The 21,798-nt window shown below is 36.1% G+C and overlaps 1 protein-coding gene and 1 long non-coding RNA gene across 3 annotated transcripts in view; both read right to left on the bottom strand.

Annotated features, from left to right (window-relative positions):
* Positions 1–21,798, bottom strand: part of CFAP299 (cilia and flagella associated protein 299) — a 527,109-nt gene that overhangs the window by 332,127 nt on the left and 173,184 nt on the right. The window lies entirely within an intron of this gene.
* Positions 3,322–10,317, bottom strand: LOC118499934. Its single transcript, XR_004902470.1, has 3 exons — positions 10,225–10,317; positions 5,803–5,806; positions 3,322–3,363 (listed from the first exon to the last, which is right to left on the bottom strand). It is a non-coding gene; the product is annotated as an uncharacterized LOC118499934 (long non-coding RNA).

The raw sequence follows: 21,798 nt of genomic DNA, 5'->3' as shown, positions 1-21,798 counted from the left end.
CAGAAAGGAAAAAAAATGTAACTGAGAAGCTCTCCTTATGTGATTGTCATATAGTTCAGTATATATGAAGAGGTAATTTTTCAACTTCATATTTCATATTTAGAAATGTGTGTCTATGTGTATGGTGTTTGTGTTGAGAGTTACTCTTAAATATTTAGAATATATTATAAGTTATATACATTGATACACATATAACTCCTCCTAATTTTGAGGAGTTAGACAATGTTAATATTAGGACAAAAATGGTAGGAATTAAAAGAAGAGAAATCAGGGTCAAACTCTGACATCATTTTCTATATGACTAATTAATAATAGTAAATAATAAAATGGAATCTATTTGTAAACCACTGAAGCAAGAATATTATTACCCAAATGCCAAATCTAAAGACATCTAAGCATTAAATTGACTACAAAAATGTAGAATTTATCTATATCAGATCAGTTTAACATATGTACATAAACATGTAATTAAGTGTAGGAAAGAAAGAGTTGGATATGGTGACTAAGGATTCAGCTGATACAATTACAATATAAAGGAATAACCTGCACTTAATCAATCAAGAAGGAAGGACTCATGGGCATGGACAACAATGTGGTGATTACTGGGGGCAGGAAATTATAAGGGGACTAATGGGTAATGGAAAAAGTACAATAAAGATTAAATAAAAAATAAATAAATATTAACATTGGCTAAATGTTGACTGGGTATAATATAATTGTCATGTTTTATCCATAATTTTATATGCCATACATGCCTAGCACAGGCATGAGCTCAATGAATGATTATTCAATAGATGAATACAATCTATTGTGATGGGGAGATTAAAGCAGTATTGTGTGAACCTTTAGCTATATGTTTTACTCCTACCATGGTATGCAATAATAAAATTATACTGGTATTTTATAGATAATTAAACTACGCAAAGCATAAAAAGGAAGATATCATTTAATAACTACTAAAGTTTGAGGAGTTTGAACAAAAAAATTGGCAATGAGTACTTTGTGTAGACAAATTTTTATTTTTCCTTTTGCCTTGCAGCACTAAGAAAGTGGACTTTATAACATACAAATGTTTTTCTGTTTTATAAACTTATCAAAAATTATATTCTGCTTTCATTCTTTTCCAAACTATCTTCCCCTCTCAGTTCCTAAAACAAATGAATACTCTCAATCAACTAAAATAATTCATTAAAATTCAGTTTAATTGAACAATTAAAAAATGAAATAAAACTTTAATCCTAAAAATGAGAACAATTAATTATATTCCTATGAAAGTTTATTGATCCCTTTAATAAAGAAGCAAATCACAAAGTGTTCTCAGCGAGACTAAGCCTACAAGAATTTCACCAAAAATAACTTTTCATCATCACCCTGCTGAAAATCTACAATGCACGTTAGCATATTAAAGCGAAAAAGATTTACAGTTAAGAATCTTCTAAAACTTGGGTGAAACTCGGTGCTTCCAAATTTTTTTTTTTACCACAGAATCTGTTTCTGTCATTTCAAAGAATATTTATAAACATATACGTAACAAGTATACACATTAACATATTTTACATGTTTTTGTAAATGCTGTTGCCAACACTTTAATAATTTAACTCCTGAATTCCATCTCTCTTCACCAAGTTTTCCTAAGTCTCTCCCTGAAATATGTCTAGAATCCAGTCAATTTTCTCTACTTTCTTTGTCATTATCCTAAACCCGACCCATTATCATCATTTATGTTAATTACAATAGCCTCTTAGCTGGTGTCTCCAATTAATTTTCTTCACTGAAGCCAGAGTACCCTAAAAATGTGTGTGCGTGTTGATTGCTTGATCAGTTTCCTGTAGAACTTAGAATAAAATATAAAAATCACAAACCTGTCCTAAAGGCACTGCGAGATTTTGCTTGCTACTCTTCTCCTCTCGCTACTCTCTGTCCATAATAGCCATGCATAGTTCTTGAAACGTGATGGTTTTTCCTGCCTCAGGTCTCCTTACAAGATGTTTCCTTTGCTGAAAATAGTATGTAGGATTGTTTTTGTCTAATTCCTGCTTATCTATATCAGCTTAAATATCATATCCTCAGAGCACCCTCCTGACCTCCATTCTAATTTAGGTCACATAGTAGACAAATACACAATTTCAGTGAAAGATAATCACAGCACTTGAAAATACAACAGATTAAAGCTAAAATTATATTACATATGACAAGGTCTTATCAGAAGGTATCCAACCATATAATATGAAAAAGATTTATCGAAGAGGATACAAGATACAAGAAACATTGTACATAGGACAATGATGCCTCAGTCCCCTAAAGAGGGTACCTTGGGACTTCACACAGTTCTCCCAGGTGCCATCAGCTGCCTTGTCATATTTTCCTGAAACTCATCAACACTCTAAAATCTCTTCCCTTTCAAAGGTGATTTTAGTTTTGGGAAAAGCCAGGAATTGCAGGGCATCAAATCTGATCTGTAGGCGGGCGGAGTCACATGTATGATTTTATGTTTGACCAAAAAAACTCTGCACAAGATGTGATGAATGAGTGGGCACACTGTCGTAGTGAAGCCACCAATCACCAGTTGCCCATAGCTACATCTTTCTGAATTATCAAAATAGTTTCTGGGAAAGAATGTTCAAGCTTAATGCAAAATTTGATGCAGATTCGTTGCTCTACTCACTCAGTCACTTTGAATGAGACAGCCACACAGTTCACATTCTCACTCAACAGCATATAAGGCTCCCACTGATTAGTGTAGTGAAGCCATCATTGTTCATGCATGTGTATTCCAGTCCACTCTCCTTGGCTGCCAGGTTACATGGATGTTGTGCAAACTGTTCTCGTTATAGTCACAATGGCTGGACTTTCTCTGGACCTTGTAAGATAGTAATACTAGGTAGAGAATGAGTTAAGCAAATTGTCATACCTTGCTCAGAGTTCTAATTCACACAAATTCGCAAACAGAGAGGAGATGGTAGAGCCTTAAGCTACCCTCACTGGGATGAGATAAAACACACTGCAGTCATACAACCAGAGCTTCTTATAACTTAAGGTTTGCATAATTACAAAGATGGATATTTTTAGAGCTTAGTTCTCATATGTTGCAATAGCTTTCCCTTATGAAGACACCTTTTATCCTTGATTCCCTTATTCACACTTGGCCAGTATCTCATAGTGATTTGGTACCATGATAATAAGTAAACTACTTGGAACACCTACCATGTCTTTTTAGAGTACCAATAAATTCATTTAGAATCATTTTCTTTTTCTTTTTAAGATATTATTTGTTGATTTTTAGAGAGGAAGAGGGGGAGAAAGAAAAGGACAGAAACATCAATGTATGGTTGCCTCTCACTCACCCCCTACTGGGCACCTGGCCTACAGCTCAGGTATGTGGCCTGGTTGTGAATCAACTGGTGACCCATTGAGCCATGCCAGCCAGGGCTCCTTTTCTTTTCTTTTTCTTTGTAGCACTTGTATAAACTAAATATATAGCATTTTTAAACTGTGAAATGTTTATTATCCTCATTGGGCTGAATCTAGTGAGACCAAGAATCTTATCAACTTTGCTTAACTCTGCATACCCAATAAGTAGCAGAATGCTTCAATAAATGTATATAAATGAATTACCTACTGCACCAGTTACTCTGATAAGAACTAGAAGAAGAAATGTGATAATGGATCTTTTCTTCCCTTAAAAGTTATAAATGCAGTAAAGAGATATAGAACATTAAGTAGATAATTAAAAGAAGTTTGGTAAAATCTATGTGATATAATGAGTACCAAATAAGCCTATGGAAATGGCATGTAATACTACATCAAAAATACTCTAAGTTTCTCTTAACTAACATATAACATTAGGAAGGAAAACACACATATCTTTAACACATTTATAACATTGACTGAACTAACCCATCTGTTTCTTTGAAGAAATGGTTAATTCTTATAATGGTCAGAACTACCAACCATGATGAAGCAGCATGAAAACAAAGCAACAAGCAATTAACCATGTTTACATAAAATATACATAAACAGAGAAATTATATTTCTGCAATATCTAAGGAAAATTAGAAAAATTATATGTATATTATTTTTCACAATTATCCTTCCTGTCATATGAAACATTTAGTTTCTCTTCACAGTATGTCTGAATCACATATTATTTCCATCACATTTCTCAGAAAAAGCAAATTGTATTTCTAAATGTCTTAGAGAAAGCAAATTTCTCTTTTGTAACAAGGTTTTAATTTGACTGGGACACAAAGATCAGAGCAAGAATTGAGTCATCTGCTTCTCTGATCCTTCTCTGTGGTTAGCAGCTCTGATAATTATCAAGAATAATAGTCCCCTTCAAAGGAACATATGAGAGTTTTGCAAAAGTTGAAAGGGTTTTTTCGATAGATGCCTGCTAATAACTACAAAGGTTTCTTACATGGCATAGGAAAAAATTACTTGGGGACATTTGTGGCATATTAAGAACTAGTTCTTCATTACTTCTGAGTTTCAAGTATACAATATTTACATCATGGAAATTAAAAAAAAACTACATACGGATAAAATATACATTTCATCCTCCCTGTTTGAATCAGAGGGTTTTAGCTTGCTCTCCATGTGCAGGGGTGTGCTGGATATCCTGAAGTGTGATCATCAACTCTCTCTTTTCTCTCTGTTACATGCAAACAGACTTTGTTTTGGTTTCTAGCTAAAGTTGCTAATTATAAAGAGCCATTTTCTTCCAAATGTCTTTGTGTCATTAAAATAGTCATAAAAGTCTATATTTATAATTGTAGTTTACAAGTCAATTTGACTACTTTTTTTCTGTCCTTATTTGGGATATTTGAATTACATAGTCTTGTAACATATTATTTTCTCAACCTGCTTACAATTTCTCCATTTTATCACATGGCACAGTAGCCACTTCTGTTTCAAACCCAAATCATTTTATTGATAATCATGTTTAATTAAAACAGTAAAACAAAATTTCAGCTATTTATGTTTGTGTTTTCTATGTATTAAAAGAAAATTCAGGAAAACAAAGATTCCTAGAATATAGCTCATATCTCAATGTTCTTAGTTGAAAACAACAGAATCTAGTCTGGCTAGGGTAAGCACAAATGGTCTTTACAAAAGGATCTTCAGGAGCTCACAGAACTTGAAAGCAGGTCAGAAATTTAGACTCAGAAGCTCTTGGAAAATGCTCAGCCACAGTGACCTGATAGCTTTGGTAAAACACTATTGCCTCTGCACTTGGCCAAGAAATGGCAACTTTTACAGACTCCATAGCTTATACATAAATACTAAAATAAGATCCCAGAAGATTCTCCACTTCTGGTCTCACAAACCGGATGCTTTACTTACCAAAAAACATTCCTCATGTTTCTGCTCCCCTCCTCTTGGACCACTCCAAATCCAAATCACTTGCAAATGCACTAATTAGTCAAGCTGAAGTCACATATTCATGCCCCAAGACAGGCAAGGAGAATGATCTGTCTTTTATTTTGGGGAATCCTTCTGTGTTTTCTTAAATTCTGTATTTGTCTATTTGTTTTCCATTAATCAGAGGGCAAAATTAACAATCAAAATTGTTTACATCTCCTCTGTAACACAGCTTGCTCAGGCATGTGAAGATCATATGCCCAACCAATTGCTACTCCATACTCCTAACCACCTCCTTTATCTAACTCTAACATGCCAAGCCAATGTTTCTCATGCCTTTCATCACTCAGAGCCAGGTACCAAACAACTAGAGACCACCCCGTTGCTCAGAGATCTGCTAACATTATTTAAAATAGCCAATCACAAACTTTTTGCCTTGACCTGCCTTGCCTTTCCCATGGAAAACAATGATAGAAAATTGTACTTGAACAATAATTAAAATAAAAATACTAAAAAAAGAAAAGAAAAAGTCCCTTAAGTAAGTTCCAGCAGTCTTTAAAAACCTATATAATCAATTGTTATTCCTGTTGTGTTTATGCAAATAATCAGACCAAATTGAAACTGAACTTAATACAATAAATAAATTAGTCTTAATTTGATTCTTTAATAAAAATGAAAATAGTTTGTTTAATTATGTTTCAATAAAATCTCTTATGCACAATTATGGAAATTAACTTTAAAAAAAGAAAGGAAAATTGAGCATGGGCTGCGAGCCAAAGTGTCACAGGTTCAATTTCCAGTCAGGGTACATGCCTAGGTTGCAGGCCATGGCCCCCAGCAACCACACATTGATGTTTCTCTCTCTCTCTCTCTCTCTCTCCCCTTCCCTTCCCTCTCTAAAAATAAATAAATAAAATCTTAAAAAAAAGAAATAAAACAATGAAGTCTCTGGGCCATGCTTTTCCCCTCACTCTGGCTTCTGCCTCTTAACAAAAACTGGTGCTTCTCCATGCAGCCCTATCTGGCATGGCATTCTCCCTTCTCTTAGAAAATGTAAGTAAAAACTCTTTTCTTCAAAGGCATTTGTCTTCATGCCTGTCACTTTACCATACCAAATTCAAACAAAATCCAGTATACAGGTTTTAGAACCAGAGACCAAGGCATAAAATCGAGGGAACTGTTCAAATAAAGGACAGGTATTCCAAAGGTGCTATATAACCACAAATATGATAAATGACTGGTACATCTGATAAATAAATGAGATGATTTTATGAGTAGAAAGTTTTTCAGTTAGTTAAATTCAGTGAGAGAAACTGTAAACAAGTTTCAGTTTATGACACTTCCCTGAAAGACCACCGAAAGGTCCTTTAAACTTGTCCTTGATCTGAAAATGTCTCTAGAGCTGTTCAGCTTCCTACAAACCTACTATGCAATTTACAGTGAAAAAATGTGAACTCTATTGTTCATACAACACATTTTAAAGTACCTTAATCTAAGAGTAATGGAAGATATAGCACTCTTTTATTAGTTTTTATTAGTGAAATATTTACCTGGTAAATCTCATAGTAGTACATTAAAAAATTAAATAACATATATGTTATAATTTAATTACCTGGTAGAATAGTTATGCAGATTTGTTTATGTAGAACCAAACTACAGAATCATAAAATCAGAGAATGTAACTGTTCCTACCCAATGTAGGAATCTACTTAGTGACATCTTTAAAAGGCAGAAATTCAGATTCTGCTGCAATATTTTCAAAAGGAAGGAATTTTTGTTAGCAGTTCTGCTGATTAGAGAACAGTTACTTATGCTAAGTTGAAATTTTCTTCCCTGTAACTACCACCCACTGCTTCTAGTTTTGTTTTCCTAAACTCTACAGTTATGTCCGTCCATCAGGCATATTCACCAGTTCCTTAACACCATCAAAATGCACAATCACCCTAGGGCTCTCATTAGCTTGAGGACTGACTGAGTGACCACCAGTTTGTAAGTATTTCCTATAAAATAAAGTCCCACAATTCAGAACTATGCTCTCCAGGTAGATAACTGAGGGCATATCAGGAGACCATTTGTGTCCTGCATTTGTAAGCACTTACATGATGCTTTTGACACATATTGATCTTCATAAACTTTAGAGTCGCTTTTAACTAATTGCCCATGGTATTTGCAAGGTTCAGTCACACCCCATTTAAGCTCAAGGCTAACCAACTGGCTACTAAGCTAGTGAATTTATCAAAACAGGAAAAAGGTTTGTTAGATTCTTGTTCCTGGGAATCAAGGTTCTATTCTACCTAGTGTTATCATGTCCTCTTCACTAAGTGTCACGGATCAGTTGTTTTGATTATATATTCCAAAACATGGCTAGGGATTTACATGAAGCTTCTCAGCCTCGAGTGTCTGAAACTGAACCTTTTTCTCACTTAAAAAAATGGGAAGGGTCCTCTTTCAGGTCTCCTATTCTTAGAGATGACTCAGAACAGAATGACCGTTTTGTTGAACGTCATAGCATGTGAGTTGTGGAGGCTGAGAAATGGCAATTAGAAAATATTTCACTCTCATATTTTTATATTTTTATGATGTATTGTTGCAAGCATATATTTTGTGATTTAGTCTTTCCTGTAAGTCAGCCCTCGTCCTCACTCTGGCCATCTGACCCAGACCTCAGTCCTACAGATGACACTGGTACTGAAGGATAATAGTGAGTCAACACAGGTGACCATGCAATTTACTCAGCTTTTGTTAATGCAGATTCAATCCAAATCCATACTAACCTAGTAACAATAACAATCGCTCGGAAACAATCAGTAATAATATCACAGGAGAAAATTGGGGGAAAAAGAACCAAAGTCCCAAAAGTCCAGACCAGGTCTGGGTCTGGGAGGCAATAGGGGCATCTGATGTCTTGCAAGGCAGAGTCAGAGGGACAGAAGCTCAGCAGCGTTCTTCTCTCCCAAGGCAGATGGTGCAGGATGTCTCACAGTGACGGTCCTCTGGATGTGTTGTCCATGGTCTGTCATCCTCTGCTTGTATGCTTCTTTGGGTTGCAAAGTCATGTTGATTTTGCACAATTTCTCATAGACATGTTTTCCTTAATTTGGATAAGCACATGTTGTTTTCCTCAGTCCTGATAGGCACACATTGCTTTAGATCAGTCTCTCAGAGGATGGGGTTACCCTTCCGATAAGCACATACTGTCTGTCACGCGGTCCTGAGCATGCTGGGGGTCTGCACCGTCCCCCAAAGCCATTGCTCTACTGTACATGCTGTAAACATGGCTTCAGGTCCTGCTCTCCACATGCATACTTTGCTCTACCCAGGTTGAAGATCACTGTCTTTGATAGAAGAGGCACATACACAAATTAGCTAAACTATAAGTTTCTTTCCTCTAATGTGTAGATATATCACATGGTCTCATCCATGACTGGCATGGGGTGAAATGGAAGTGCTCTTCTAATCCTTATTATTTTTATTGCTCAGAAATCAAGTATAAAACCTGATAAATCTAGCATTTTAAAAAAGACTTCTTGATATTCTGATACATTATTTGTATTATCCATTGGTTTCAATCATTCTTACATTTAAAAAAAATCCACATTTATTTAAAAATATTAATGAATAAGGAAACTCATTTATTTTCTGTATATTAGAGAATACCTTTCATAAATTTTCCTGTGTGACTCCAGATATCTTTGCCCTATAAATGTATTGTTAAAAATATTTTAGTTACATTTCCTTTACATGAGTCCATGGTTCTCTTTTTGGAAAAAGATGAAAATGTCTTTATATTCCTGAAATATAACTATAAAATTAAAAATCTTATTTTTTTATATTCAATTGCTTTGTACTGCTAAAGTAACTATATTAGCCCCCAAATGGAGTCACTCATGCTAAACCCCATGTCAGCAAACCAACTTACCTAAGTTTCTATGCTCCGCTCTTACAGAAAAGTAGCAATTGGATCAGTTATTCAACACTTTCCTGACCTGGCTCCAATACTTCCTTTTGCACCAACCATATAAGCAAAGTAACCCTGCTTCAACTAATCAGCAAATGTCTAACTCCCTAGTTCCTGCTCACTTTATTTTTTATATTTTTATTTTGATTTTAAAATTTTCATTTATTGATTCTAAGAAGAGAAAGGTATGGGAAGAGAGAGAGATTAAGCAGGAGAGGGAGAGAGAAATATTGAGCTGTTGTTCCACTCACCTGTGCATTCATTGGTTGATTCCCTATGTTCTGTGTCCAGGGATTGAACTCAAACCTCTGTACATCAGACAAACTGTGTGCCCAATTGAGCTCTAACTCCCTATTTCTGCTCATTTTAGTCTAAAAAACCCTCTCATCTTTTACAATTCTTTGTAACTCTACTATTTTATAAACTAGATGTGTCCTGATTCATGGAACACTAAATAAAAGCCAATTAGATCAGTAAAATGTCTACAAAAAATTTTCCCTTAACATTACACTAAGTCAGCTTATTTCTGTAGGTACAGAGAACAAAAGTACATTTGTTAAACTTTAAGAAAAATGACCAAATGTTCAGAGATAACTTCTATTTCTAATTATCAAGATCAATGGTGCATTGTACTTAAAAGTATATTAACTACTAAAACCAAGCCAGTTTAAATTGCCAAAAGCTAAATAAGATGGAATCACCTCATACAGATATTATAGATGTTATTTGAACTTTCTAAACCTTAAAAAAGTATTACAAGGAAACGTTGGTTGACTTATTTATAAAATTTTATTTATTTATTTATTTATTTATTTATAGTGAGAAAGGCAGAAAGGAAGAAAGAGAAGGAGGAAAATCAATATATGGTTGCCCCTTATGCATCCCCTACCAGGGACCTAGCCCACAACCCAGGTGTGTGCCATGACCGGGGATCAAATTGGCGACCCTATGGTTCACAGGCCAGCGCTCAATCCACTGAGCCACATCAGCCAGAGATGTTTTCTATTTCATTTGTACATAATTTATGTGATTAAGGAAAGATTCTGAAAAAGTATTTTGTTATTTTTCAATTTATAAAAATAACAAATTCACTTCTCAAAGGTGTGAAAACCAAAGATAAATTTAAAAAATAAAATAAAATTTCCTTTATTCCAACTTCCCAGAAATGATCACTTTATTGTTTTAGGCAAGAATTTTAAAAACATAACATTCAGGGTGTTAGTGTCCTTTCCTTTACCCATGGCAGATATCAATAATTAATCATGTCATTCTATCCTAGTGATCATACTGTTTGCCTCACAATTCTTCTGAAGGCAGCACTGAATCAATCAGCATTTATGTGAATTTACATTATTTGTATATAATACTACACAACATATTTGCTGTTTTTATTTCTTACTTAAGAAGTCAAGAAAATTACTCCCAGTTCATGAAGAAGTTTTTTTTTTTTACAATATCACATTAAAGGGCAGCTTAGTATCCAATTGTGCGTGTTCTACATCTTACTGTGGAGAGCTTCCCAGGAATTCGACATTATAAATAACTCTAAGATGAACACCCTGGTATCCTGTATACATATGAGATTCATTTGCATTAAAATACTTCTGATACATATTGTTAAATTATTGTTAGAAAGCTTTTTGACATTTTTCTTGTTTCAAATATTGAGTCTGTGAGGAATGACTGGATCTTACATATTTAGTCCATGAAATCTTCTCCAACCCTTTTTTAAAGTTTGCCTGAGTCAGGAAACCCAGTGGCTTTGTTTTGCCAACAGTTAAGGCTCTGTATAATTAAAATTGCAAGAGGTACCCACCCGGAAAAGAAAAAAAAAGGTTTTGGTGGCAAAAACTTCCTTTCTAGCTAGAGGAGTCAAAAATAAGTTTTAAAGAGGAGACTGGGACATTCCAGTAAAAGAATTTATAAATAGGAATCCTAGAATTCCACACCTGTGCATACTAATAAATGTTAACAACATTCACTCAACTTTGTAAAGAGTAAAGGGTAGACAGATTTTAAGGAGCCATGCTCGAAAACATTGTTGTTACCTTTTATGTTTAGTCAGGTGACCACTGACAGCTTCAATTACCCAGCTACTATTATGCAAATGAAACTGAAGCCATAAGTTGTGCACCTGTGCTTGTCTCTGGATTTAATATTTCTAATGAGTTCTTAAATCCTGTTCTACAGACAAGCATGGGAGATTGCTCAACTCAGATTACAGTAGAGCAGGTGAAAGCTTTTCAAAAAGAGACAATGCTTTCAAGGAATTCAGTAAGGCACAGTATACGTAAGATTTAGCTATAGTCAGATGGGAAATAGACACAACAAAAGTATACTAAATTATGAAGATGTTTGTTAATATTGAGACGCTTTGCCCTGTGACATTAAAGTAATGAGAAGAAAAAAGGTAAAGAACAGCACCCAGCTATCCACAGGTTTCTCCTGGTGGGAGGTCCTTTGTGTTCTCTGAGCAACCACCCTCCGTGCAGCTTCATCAGATCTGTGGTCTCTCCAGCTCTGTGGAGTTTCTTGCTGCTTTATAAATCATGTTCAATTTAAACTTAATTTATAAAAAATGTTCATTTCAAATAACACATGGATTGCTGAGTATCAGTGGAAATAGTAAGAGCAACAATGGTAGCAGCTAACCTGTAATTGATTGGCTCTTACCATGTGCCAGGCATAGGCTATGGGATTTCAGGGGATTTACACAATTTACCTATATGATGTTATTTAATCTTCACAGCAAGCTTAATGAGAGGACAACAATTAATGTTCTTTTGCAAATGAGAAAACAGAGCTTAGCTGGCCCAAGGCCACATAGTAATTAAGGGACAGAGCAGGAGACACTCCTAACTCAATTTAACACTACAGAGAAGCAAGCAAGATAAATTATGTCTCTCCCATCTTATATGCCAGTATATTATGAAGAAATGAACAAAAGGAATCAAGGAATTGATATGCACTAATTACTACTGTTTAATATCATGTTCCCTTCTGACAAATCTCCTCCCAATACTTCACTCCCAACAGTGAAGTATCTGGAAACACATTGCATTCTTCCTAATGCTCATTTCATTTCTCTTATTTAAAAAACAAAAGTATTAAACAGTGACAAGATATTCCCAAAATAGCCAGATCTCCAACACATCAAATACGCAATTGCAATTTTAAGATGGCTCAAGTCTAAGTAGGAAGAAGACAAAAAGGTGATAGGTTGAAATATTATATCTTTGCCTCTTAAAAAACCATTCAGCGAATTCATGCACTGTGCTGGCCTCTTACATCTTACATGGTCAGAACTGGGCTACATCTACTTGCAGGGAGGCTGAGAAAGTAAGAATTTTTAGTTGAGCACATGGCCACCTTGACCCAAATAAGAGATCTATTTTTAATGAAGAGAATGAATATTCAGTAAGTCACCATCAGTTGCTTCTTGCATTCTAGAATAGTCTCTGTTTTTTCTTTGCAGATTTTGAAAGATGATAAAGGACTAAAATCTAGTATTATAATTAAGGTTGTAATTCTAAATTAAAAAATTATATCAGTGCAGGTTGTTCCTGCTTTTCTGAAGTGATGGATGAAAACAAATCTTTAAATCCCATCACAAGCTAAAATATTAAAAATCACAAAAATTAGCAAGTAGTTGGTACGATACTTTAAGAACATTTTAGATTATATTTTAAACATTAAAAGGGAACATGTATACTAAAGTATAAAGGTAAAATTTTTAAGTAATTCATGATGTCTTTATTTCACTCACATTTTTGATCCAATACATGCAGAAGCTCTTTGAAAGCTACTTTCAACGAATGTCTAAAATGTGGCAACAGCTTTCTAATTTGGCCCTTCTAAGTCATGGTCCAAAAGCCAGCCTCATCTCTTGTCTAGATTATAAAACTGGTCTTTTAAATGGTCTCCCCACTCTGTCTTTTGTCTCTCAGCACAACAGTCACAGCCATATTTATAAAGTGTAAAGTATTTCTTGCCACTGCTTTAACCCATTTAAAAGACTCCAATCATTTTCAGAACAAACCTCCAGGTTCATACTTTCACATACAAGGCCGCAATCTACGCCGTCATCCACTCGCTCAGCACGGATCTCGAATCGCACTTCCTATCAGCCCTCACCTACTCTCGCCACTCCTTGGAGCATGTGTCCACGCAGACTCCCTGTACAAGCCCGCACTCTGCCTGGAGCACTTTGTCTCCCAAATGTGTTTTGCATTCTTCTTCACTTTCCTCTCATCTCTTCTGAATTATCATCCTATGGATGAGGCATGGCCTGGTGACACTATGAAAAATGAAGGCACAGCCCTCTTCACTAGCGTTCATTTCACCTCTTCTGCTCTCTTTTTCACTGCCTAATCATCATGTCAAAAACAATACCTTGTATTGTCACCTGTTGATTGCCTCTTTCCTCTAGAGTCACCTCTATGAGAAAGCATTACTTTATGTTAACTAATGAATCCTTGTGCCTCCGACATTGTTGGCAAATAGGAGATAGTCACTAAATATTTGTTGGATGGCTTGTTGGATATCACCATTTAAATAAAAAGGGGAAAAACCTGGATTATGGCTTAATTAAATGCCTTTCTTTTTTGCTTAAGATTTCTACAACTGATATTCTCAAGAAAATATCATCTTGGTAGCAGAGTACCCATATGATATATTTTAAAATTCCTTAAAATCATTTCACTTGACTACTTCAGGAAGTATTTGTATTTTATAATTAAAATATATACTATTGCTGAAAGAAATCTCCAATATTAATATATTTTGCTGTTTGCATTTCAGATTTTGAAACACTATGATCATAGTTTCATATATATTTTCAAGTATTTCTGTGATGTCATTGCAATCACATTCCAAAGCAAATATCAAGGAGTTCAAATACCTTGTGTCCTTCAGGTAAATATTTTCACCACACCGGTGACTGTGACCTGTTTTGCTAACTCACATGCATTTTAAAAATTAGTTTTTATAGCCTGTAAGAAAAAAATATTTCAACTTAGTGATTTATACAGTTTCTTCCCTTAGATCACATTTATTTTCCCTTCACTGTCTTTAACTACTGTTTTCAAGACAAGAGAGGACTATATTTTAGCAATGATTAAACCTCATTAATGAGATTCATACAGCAATTAAGTTGCTCTAAATGAGTAAAACTATGAGCACAGATTGAGAGGGAATAAACAATCCAACATGCATACAGTACTGTTTTGAGTATTCATACTGTGCTAGTTAATATTTAGAAAATAAAGACATAGCTTGTCATATATGATGCAGTATGTTCCACAGATTCTAAAAATGAACCAGAGAAGGCTTCTCAAACTATTTACATGACTAAATTGAGACTTCAGGTCTGTCACATTTATTCCTGGGAAAGAGTTAGAAGAGAGCCTATGAGGCAGAGGAAACAGTACAGGCAAAGGACTGCACATAAGAGAATATGGTACAGGTCAAGGTGCATGTGACTGACTGGGGCTTGAAGAATTCAAGAACAGAGAGCAGGCTGCTGCCAAGTCCCAAAGGGTCTAGAAGGCACTAAAATGATGTCAGTGAGTTTTAGGAAGATTGCTTTTGCTACAAGTGGAATTTACTTTGAAATGGAGACATTCTGAAGGAAAGTAAAGAAGGTTATAATAATTATCTAGTCAAGATAGTTCCATGGCCTGAAATAATATAATTGGTGAATAGAAGTGAATAGATTTGGGATGAATAATATAGTAAAAGTGCCCTGGCTTGTGTAGTCAGTGGATTGAGTGCCGGACTGCAAACCAAAGGGTCACCAGTTTGATTCCCAGTCCAGGCACATGCCCAGGTTGTGGGCCAGGTCCCCAGTAGGAGGCGTACAAGAGGCAACCACACATTGATGTTTCCCTCTATTTCTTCTTGTCTCCCCTTCTCTCTAAAAATAAATAAAATCTTTTCAAAAATATAGTAAAAGTGGTAGGACTTAGGAATAGTTTGGGTAAGCTCAGAAAGAGAAAAAATTGTAAGAATAAGAGAAATTGGGTTCTTGCATGGGACACTGGGCAGATGGTGATGACATTCCCTGACATACCAGAGGAAGAGTGGAATCTGAAGAGAACAGGATGAGGTCAGTTGAGGATATGTTGTCTTTGAAGTTATTGTAGGATATTCAAGGCCAAAACCAAGAAAGAATCCATGTCTCTTCTCCTCCAGTCCATGAGAAAATCCCATTGGCTCAAACTTCATAATATCCCCAGAATCTGAACTAACCACTTCTTACGGTATCCTCTGCTCTTATCCTAGTCCAAGCTGCTACCATCACTCTCTGGGTTTATTGCAACAATTTCCTAAATAGCCTCCATGATTTCTCCCTTGTCCCTTTACAATGGATTTTTTTTAATGTAGCAGCCAGTTGATCCTGTTAAACTTCAGTCAGATTGTGTCATTACTTGGCTCAAAACCCTCCAAGACCTCCAATGACACATACATGATAAAATCCAGTGCTTAGGCATTACCTCCAAGGTCTTACTCTCTGCTCCAGACTCTCTGTCTGGATCTATGACTATGTCTCCTTCACCATCCTCCTTGCCACCTCTGACAACACAAACATGCTCCCATCTCCATGCTCTACAAGTGCTCCTCCATCTGCCTGGAACATTCTGCTGCCGGATATTGGCATAGCTCTCTCCTGTGCTGAGTGACCTTATTGGGGAGGTTGGTCTTCCTGGATGAACTTATCTAAAACATCACCCTGCCTTCTTCTACTGTTTAGTCATCCTTATTTTCCTTCATAATACTTATTACCTGAAATTATATTATGCATTTAATTACATTTTGACTGCCTGTGCCCATATCTATGGAATGGAAAAATGAAAAAAAAAGATCATAGATACCATTTCACACCAGTCAGAATAGCCATCATAAACAAACAAAAAACAACAAGCACTGGAAAGGTTGTAGAGAAAAAAGGAGCCCTAGTGCACTGTTGGTGGGAATGCAGACTGGTGCAGCCACTGTGGAAAACAGTATGGAATTTCCTCAGAAGACTAAAAATGGAACTGCATTTTGACCCTGCAATTCCACTGTTGGGATTATACCCTAAGAATCCTGAAACACTAATTCAAAAGAACCTATGCATCCCAATGTTCATAGCAGCATAATATACAATAATCAGGAGCTAAAAGCAACCTAAATGCCCAGAAGTAAAGGAGTGGATAAAAAAAACTGTGGTACATTTACACAAGGAATACTATGTAGCAGGAAGAAAGAGGGAGCTCCTATCCTTTATAGAACTGGAAAGCATTATGCTCAGTGAAATAAGCCAGGTGGTGAGAGACAAAAACCATATGATCTCATCTGTAAGAGGAACCTAAACAAAAAAAGAAAAAAGCAAGCAAAATATAACCAGAGACATTCAGATGAAGAACAAATTGACAGTAACCAGAGGGGAGGGGGTAGACAGATAATGGGGGAAAATAGGGGAAGGGCCAACAAGAGATATGTGTAAAGGACACATAGACAAAGTTAAAAGGGGTAGGTGGGAGGCAAGGATGGGAAGGGTGGGGGGTGTAGTGGGTGAAAATGGAGAAAACTGTACTTAATTTAAAAAAAAGAAGCCCTGGCTGGCATAGCTCAGTGGATTGAGCGCGGGCTGGGAACCAAAGTGTCCCAGGTTCGATTCCCAGCCAGGGTACATTCCTGGGTTGCAGGCCATAACCCCCAGCAACCGCACATTGATGTTTCTCTCTCTCTCTCTCTGTCTCTCCCCCTCTCCCTCCCTTCCCTCCCTAAAAATAAATAAATAAAATCTTAAAAAAAAAAAAGAAAAAAGAAAAAAATGAATCTGTTTTGATCACTATTCCTAACTCTTATAAACGTTTGTGGTACATAGGAGGTGATCAACCAATATTTTTTAAACAATTTGAGAGGATTTATCCAAAAGGCAGTTGGAGAAATGGGTATGAAAAGAACCTAGTCAACTCAAAATACAGATTTGGTAGTCCTTGGTTACAACAATTAAGGCCATAAGAGCAAATGTTTCCTAAGGAGGGAGGAACTCCAACATTTAAGTGCCAGGCAATCACAGGAGAAAGGGGCTAAGACATAAAATTCTTTCATATCTGTGTGTCAGGGTTCCACCTTTCTCTTACAGGTTTTATTCTCATATTTCTTTTATTCTTCTAGATATCTCTACATGAGTATCACACAAGTGCCCCTACCAGATGGCTCCTCTCTTGCTCACACCCCTGAAGTTAAGAAATCTCATCAAGCCCTGACTAGGGTAGTTCAGTTGGTGAGTGGGTCCTCCTGATGTACCAGGTTGTGGGTTTGTTCTCCAGTGGGGACATGCTCAGGAGTCAACCTGTGAATGTGTGAATGGGTGGAGCAAGACAATGATATCTCTCTCTCTCCCTCCCCTCTCCTGATCTCTCTCTCTTTCTCTCTCTCTCTCAAACCAATAAATTTTAAAAAAAGAAATTCCATCAAATCTAGGACCTAAATTACCCCTTGATTCTATCTCCTCCTCTCATCCACCTTCTACCCCTACACTCATTCATTCACTCATTCAACAAACTTTCAATAACTATCTATTTCATGCCAAATACCACAGTCAGAGCTGGCAATGCTAAAGATAAACCAACAAACACAGTTCAGTGAAAAAGACAGAAACACAAATAATTAAAATATAATATAGTACATCATGATATTAAAAAGAAACAAAAAGGGTGTAAATTCCCAGTTTTGGGAATAGGAGTTGGTAGTGATTTGTAAAACTGGAAAATAACAAGAATGTCAACATAATACAGGGACATGTGACATTTCAGAGGAGAAAAAAGAGCATGTTCAAAGACAGGGCGTGGGAGACATGGAATATCATCTTGTGTTTCTGGAAGTAGAAATAACTGGGTGTGGCTCTAGTGTATGGTGTAAGAGATCAGAATGGCAGGAATAGCAGAACTTAGTATTTATCAGCAGAAAACAAGAGGGATTTTTTTTCTAGAAGAAAGAAATATTGTCAAGAGGAGTAGTTAGTTGAATTATCTGAGAATTAGGCTTTGAGCTTGGAGATTTATATGTTAGAAGGCTCATTGGTGTGTGTTCTCATAACTCCTATAAAAAATGAGCAAAGCAGGACTGAGCAAAAGGAAAAGTTTGACTGTCATATGGGTACAACAGTGGTCTTACAGTGCTGACATAGCTCTCCAGAGTTGTCTACTTTGAGGCAAGGATGTCAGACATGTATATCTTGACATATACTGGTTATTGGATGTCAGCTGCTCCTGAGGTCTGAGTCATAGGGCTGGGAGGTGTTAACCTTGAGCCAGGAAGCTTCCTTCTGCAAGGACAATTTCAAGAGTGGCATAAGCATGTTGTAGGTAAAGATCCATCAAACAGAATGAGCTTGCAACTATTGAAGAGAGGGTCTATTGGACTCAAAGAGGGCTAGAAGAATTCTAAGGGTTGGATTTAAAGGCAAAGATGGGAGAGCTTCCAGTAAGATGGAAACTACCCAGTAACTTCTGATCTAGCCTCTCCTGTTAACTTTATGAGAAAGTAACACACAAGTAGGACCCACAACTGCACTAGAAATCAGGAATCTTTTTTTTTTAGTTTTCATGTTGTTCTATTATAGTTGTCCCAATCTTTCCCCCATTGCTTTCCCCTGCCCTGCCAATCTCCCACAGTCAAGAAGCCACAAATACCTAACAAATTCTGAAACATATGAGTCACGCCAGGTAAAGATAAAGGCACAAATGGAAGCACAGGGGGGAGAATGGCCATGCAGCTTTAGTGGAATGTAGAGCAGACCAGTAATGCTGGGGCAGTGGGGACTAGTATTCTTTGATAAAAGGTGGGGAAAGGCCTGATTATAGGACTTCTACTCTCTGATTCTGACTTCGCATATGTCCTCTTAGCAACAGAACCTCATTAAGGGCTTTGGTAAAGGTAGGTGAATGGGAAAGTGGTATATGAGGATGACTAGGAAGGCCCTATGTCCTTCTTTGGTTTCTTCATTGCCAACACTGACATACACAAACATGGTGATGGAAAGGTGTAGTAAACAGAAAAGATGACTAATTATTATATCATCTTCCTATCTCTTTCTATCCAAATTGTCATGAAAACTGCTGCCAGTATAAGATAACATCTTTTACAGAAACAAATCTTACTGTTCAGATTAAAAATTCTTGCAAGCAGGTCCCCAGCAAGCATGACATGGCTCTGACGAGCACATTTCTGAAAGATGATGATAAAGTTATACAAAGAGAATATAATAATTGGTAGTATTTCCTGAATATGCATAGTGAAAACTAGGCATTCTATTAAGCACTTGTGTACATTATCTCATTTTATCTTCATAGTAGATGAGATGGGTACTGGGTGAGGAAAATGTAGCTTGAAAACTTAAGTAATTGCCCCAAGATCACATAGTTGGCATCTGGTTCTTATAAACTATACCTTAGGAATACATAGAAAAAGACCAAAAATACTTTTGACCTAATTAATTATAACATCTTAAAATAAAATCCTTATTAGATATGTCTTTATTTCAGAACTAGATGTTAGGCTCTTAGAGTGTGTACAGTGTTAGACTGGGAACTTAAAAGGATAGAAGATGATGAAGAGCTAAGTGAATCCTTTCTGCTATGCCTATATGTCAGTTTGTTTATGTTTATTGGTTAGTTTTAAGGGGAATCACAGTATATGCCTTACAAACTATAGAATAACCTTATTTACTGAAATAACACAGGACCAAAAATTCCATTTCAATAATGGAAAAACCTCCTTTGATTTTAATACTTTAATTTGAAAATGCATGGTTGTACAGAAATAAAAAATCTATATTCATTAAAAATCATTAGAATATTTAGAAGGTTTCACTTCCTTTTTAAATGTTAGGACAACATGATATTGAAGATAACACATAGATTTTTAAATTTAAATCTGCTCTTTAATAAATACACATTAGCATAAATAGTAAAAGCTCTGTCTCCAGTCTCTCGAGGTTTATGACTATAATTAGTATGTATTAGTAGAATTAGCATGAAAGATTTGGGGCCTAAGGGAATAGAGAATTATTTTCCATTTGAACTTCTGCTCTTTTTTATATAATGAATTTTCTGCTTTCTATGCCAAAATTTAGTCTTTCAAGCTACTTTCCAAATGAATACATTTTCTTAATTTCTTAATCAAAATTGCTGAGTGCTTCATCTCAGTTGAAGTTTTCTGAGTACTTAATTGTACTGTTTTAGTCTATTCAAATGGCTATAAACTAAGGTCTATGGTACACTGGGCAGCTTATAAGCAACAGAAATGTGTTTCTCATAGATCTGGATGCTCAAAGTCCAAGATCAAGGTGTGGGTATGATAATGATCTCTGGTCAGGATCTCCTTCCTGGTTCATAGCCGGTAACTTCTCACTGTGTCCCCATGTGGTGGAAGGGGGTAGGGATCTCTCTAAAGCCTCCTCTATAAGATACTAATCCCATTCATGAAAGCCCCATCCTTGTGACATAAGCACTTCCCAAAGCTCCCCACACCTCCTACTACCATCAGCTTTAGGGGTTAAGATTTCAATGCATGGATTTTGGGTTACACAAAACATTCAAACCATAGCAGACCACAAGCAGAGAATTCAGCTGAACTAAATTCAGATTCTTAACTCTTCAGTGGTGTATATATGCACTGTTCCTCATTTTAGAATCTGATATTAAAACCCAATCTTAAAGTTCTATATGACTACAATTTCCTTAATTATCTGTCTGATCAATTATTCATTTACTAAGGCAGATAAATATTAAGTGTCTATTACACACCAAGCATGGTGCTTCAGTGCTTCATGCTGTGGCTAAATAGTCAACAGAAAAAAATGCAGTCCCTGCCTCCTAGAAGCTTATTGTCTAGTGGAGGAGAAATTATTCAATTTATCACACATTCACTCATAACACTGGTACTGCTATCAATTCTAAGAGAAGAAACTAGGCATAAGTAGAATTTATAATCATAGAGTTCAGAAAGTTTCTCTAAGGAAGTGAGCTGAGTGAAGAGGAGGGGTGCTATCTTTCTAAGTGAAGGTAAGAAATACATACAGGCCCTGTGACAGGAGGAAGCAGAGGATCTGAAAGAAGCTAAAATGACTGTAGCAGAGACAGTGAAGGGAAGCAGTAAGAGAAGAAATCAGTGGTTTGTGTAGGAAATGACCTGATAATGCAGGGGCCTTGTAAGTTTTGATAAGGAGTTTAATGAACTTCCTAAGAGCTCTTGAAAGCCTCTGAAAAGATTTTTAAGGGAGCATGGACAGGAATACATCTGCATTCCAAAAGCCACCGTGGGTCTGTGGTGGAGAATGGATTGGAGAGGGCCAGGGTAGATACGACAAACTCATTGAAGAAGGTAATGCAACCACCCAGATAAGTGAAGATGACAGGTTGAAATAGGTGCATGATAAAGCTTAAGGAGGAGACCAGTAGAAGTGGATCTATATGGATAAATATGTT

This window comes from Phyllostomus discolor, chromosome 1 (genome assembly GCF_004126475.2).
Source record: "Phyllostomus discolor isolate MPI-MPIP mPhyDis1 chromosome 1, mPhyDis1.pri.v3, whole genome shotgun sequence".
Classification (NCBI taxonomy): domain Eukaryota; kingdom Metazoa; phylum Chordata; class Mammalia; order Chiroptera; family Phyllostomidae; genus Phyllostomus; species Phyllostomus discolor.
The sequence above is the reverse complement of the archived record's forward strand: the minus strand, read 5'-3'. Positions and strand labels throughout refer to the sequence as shown.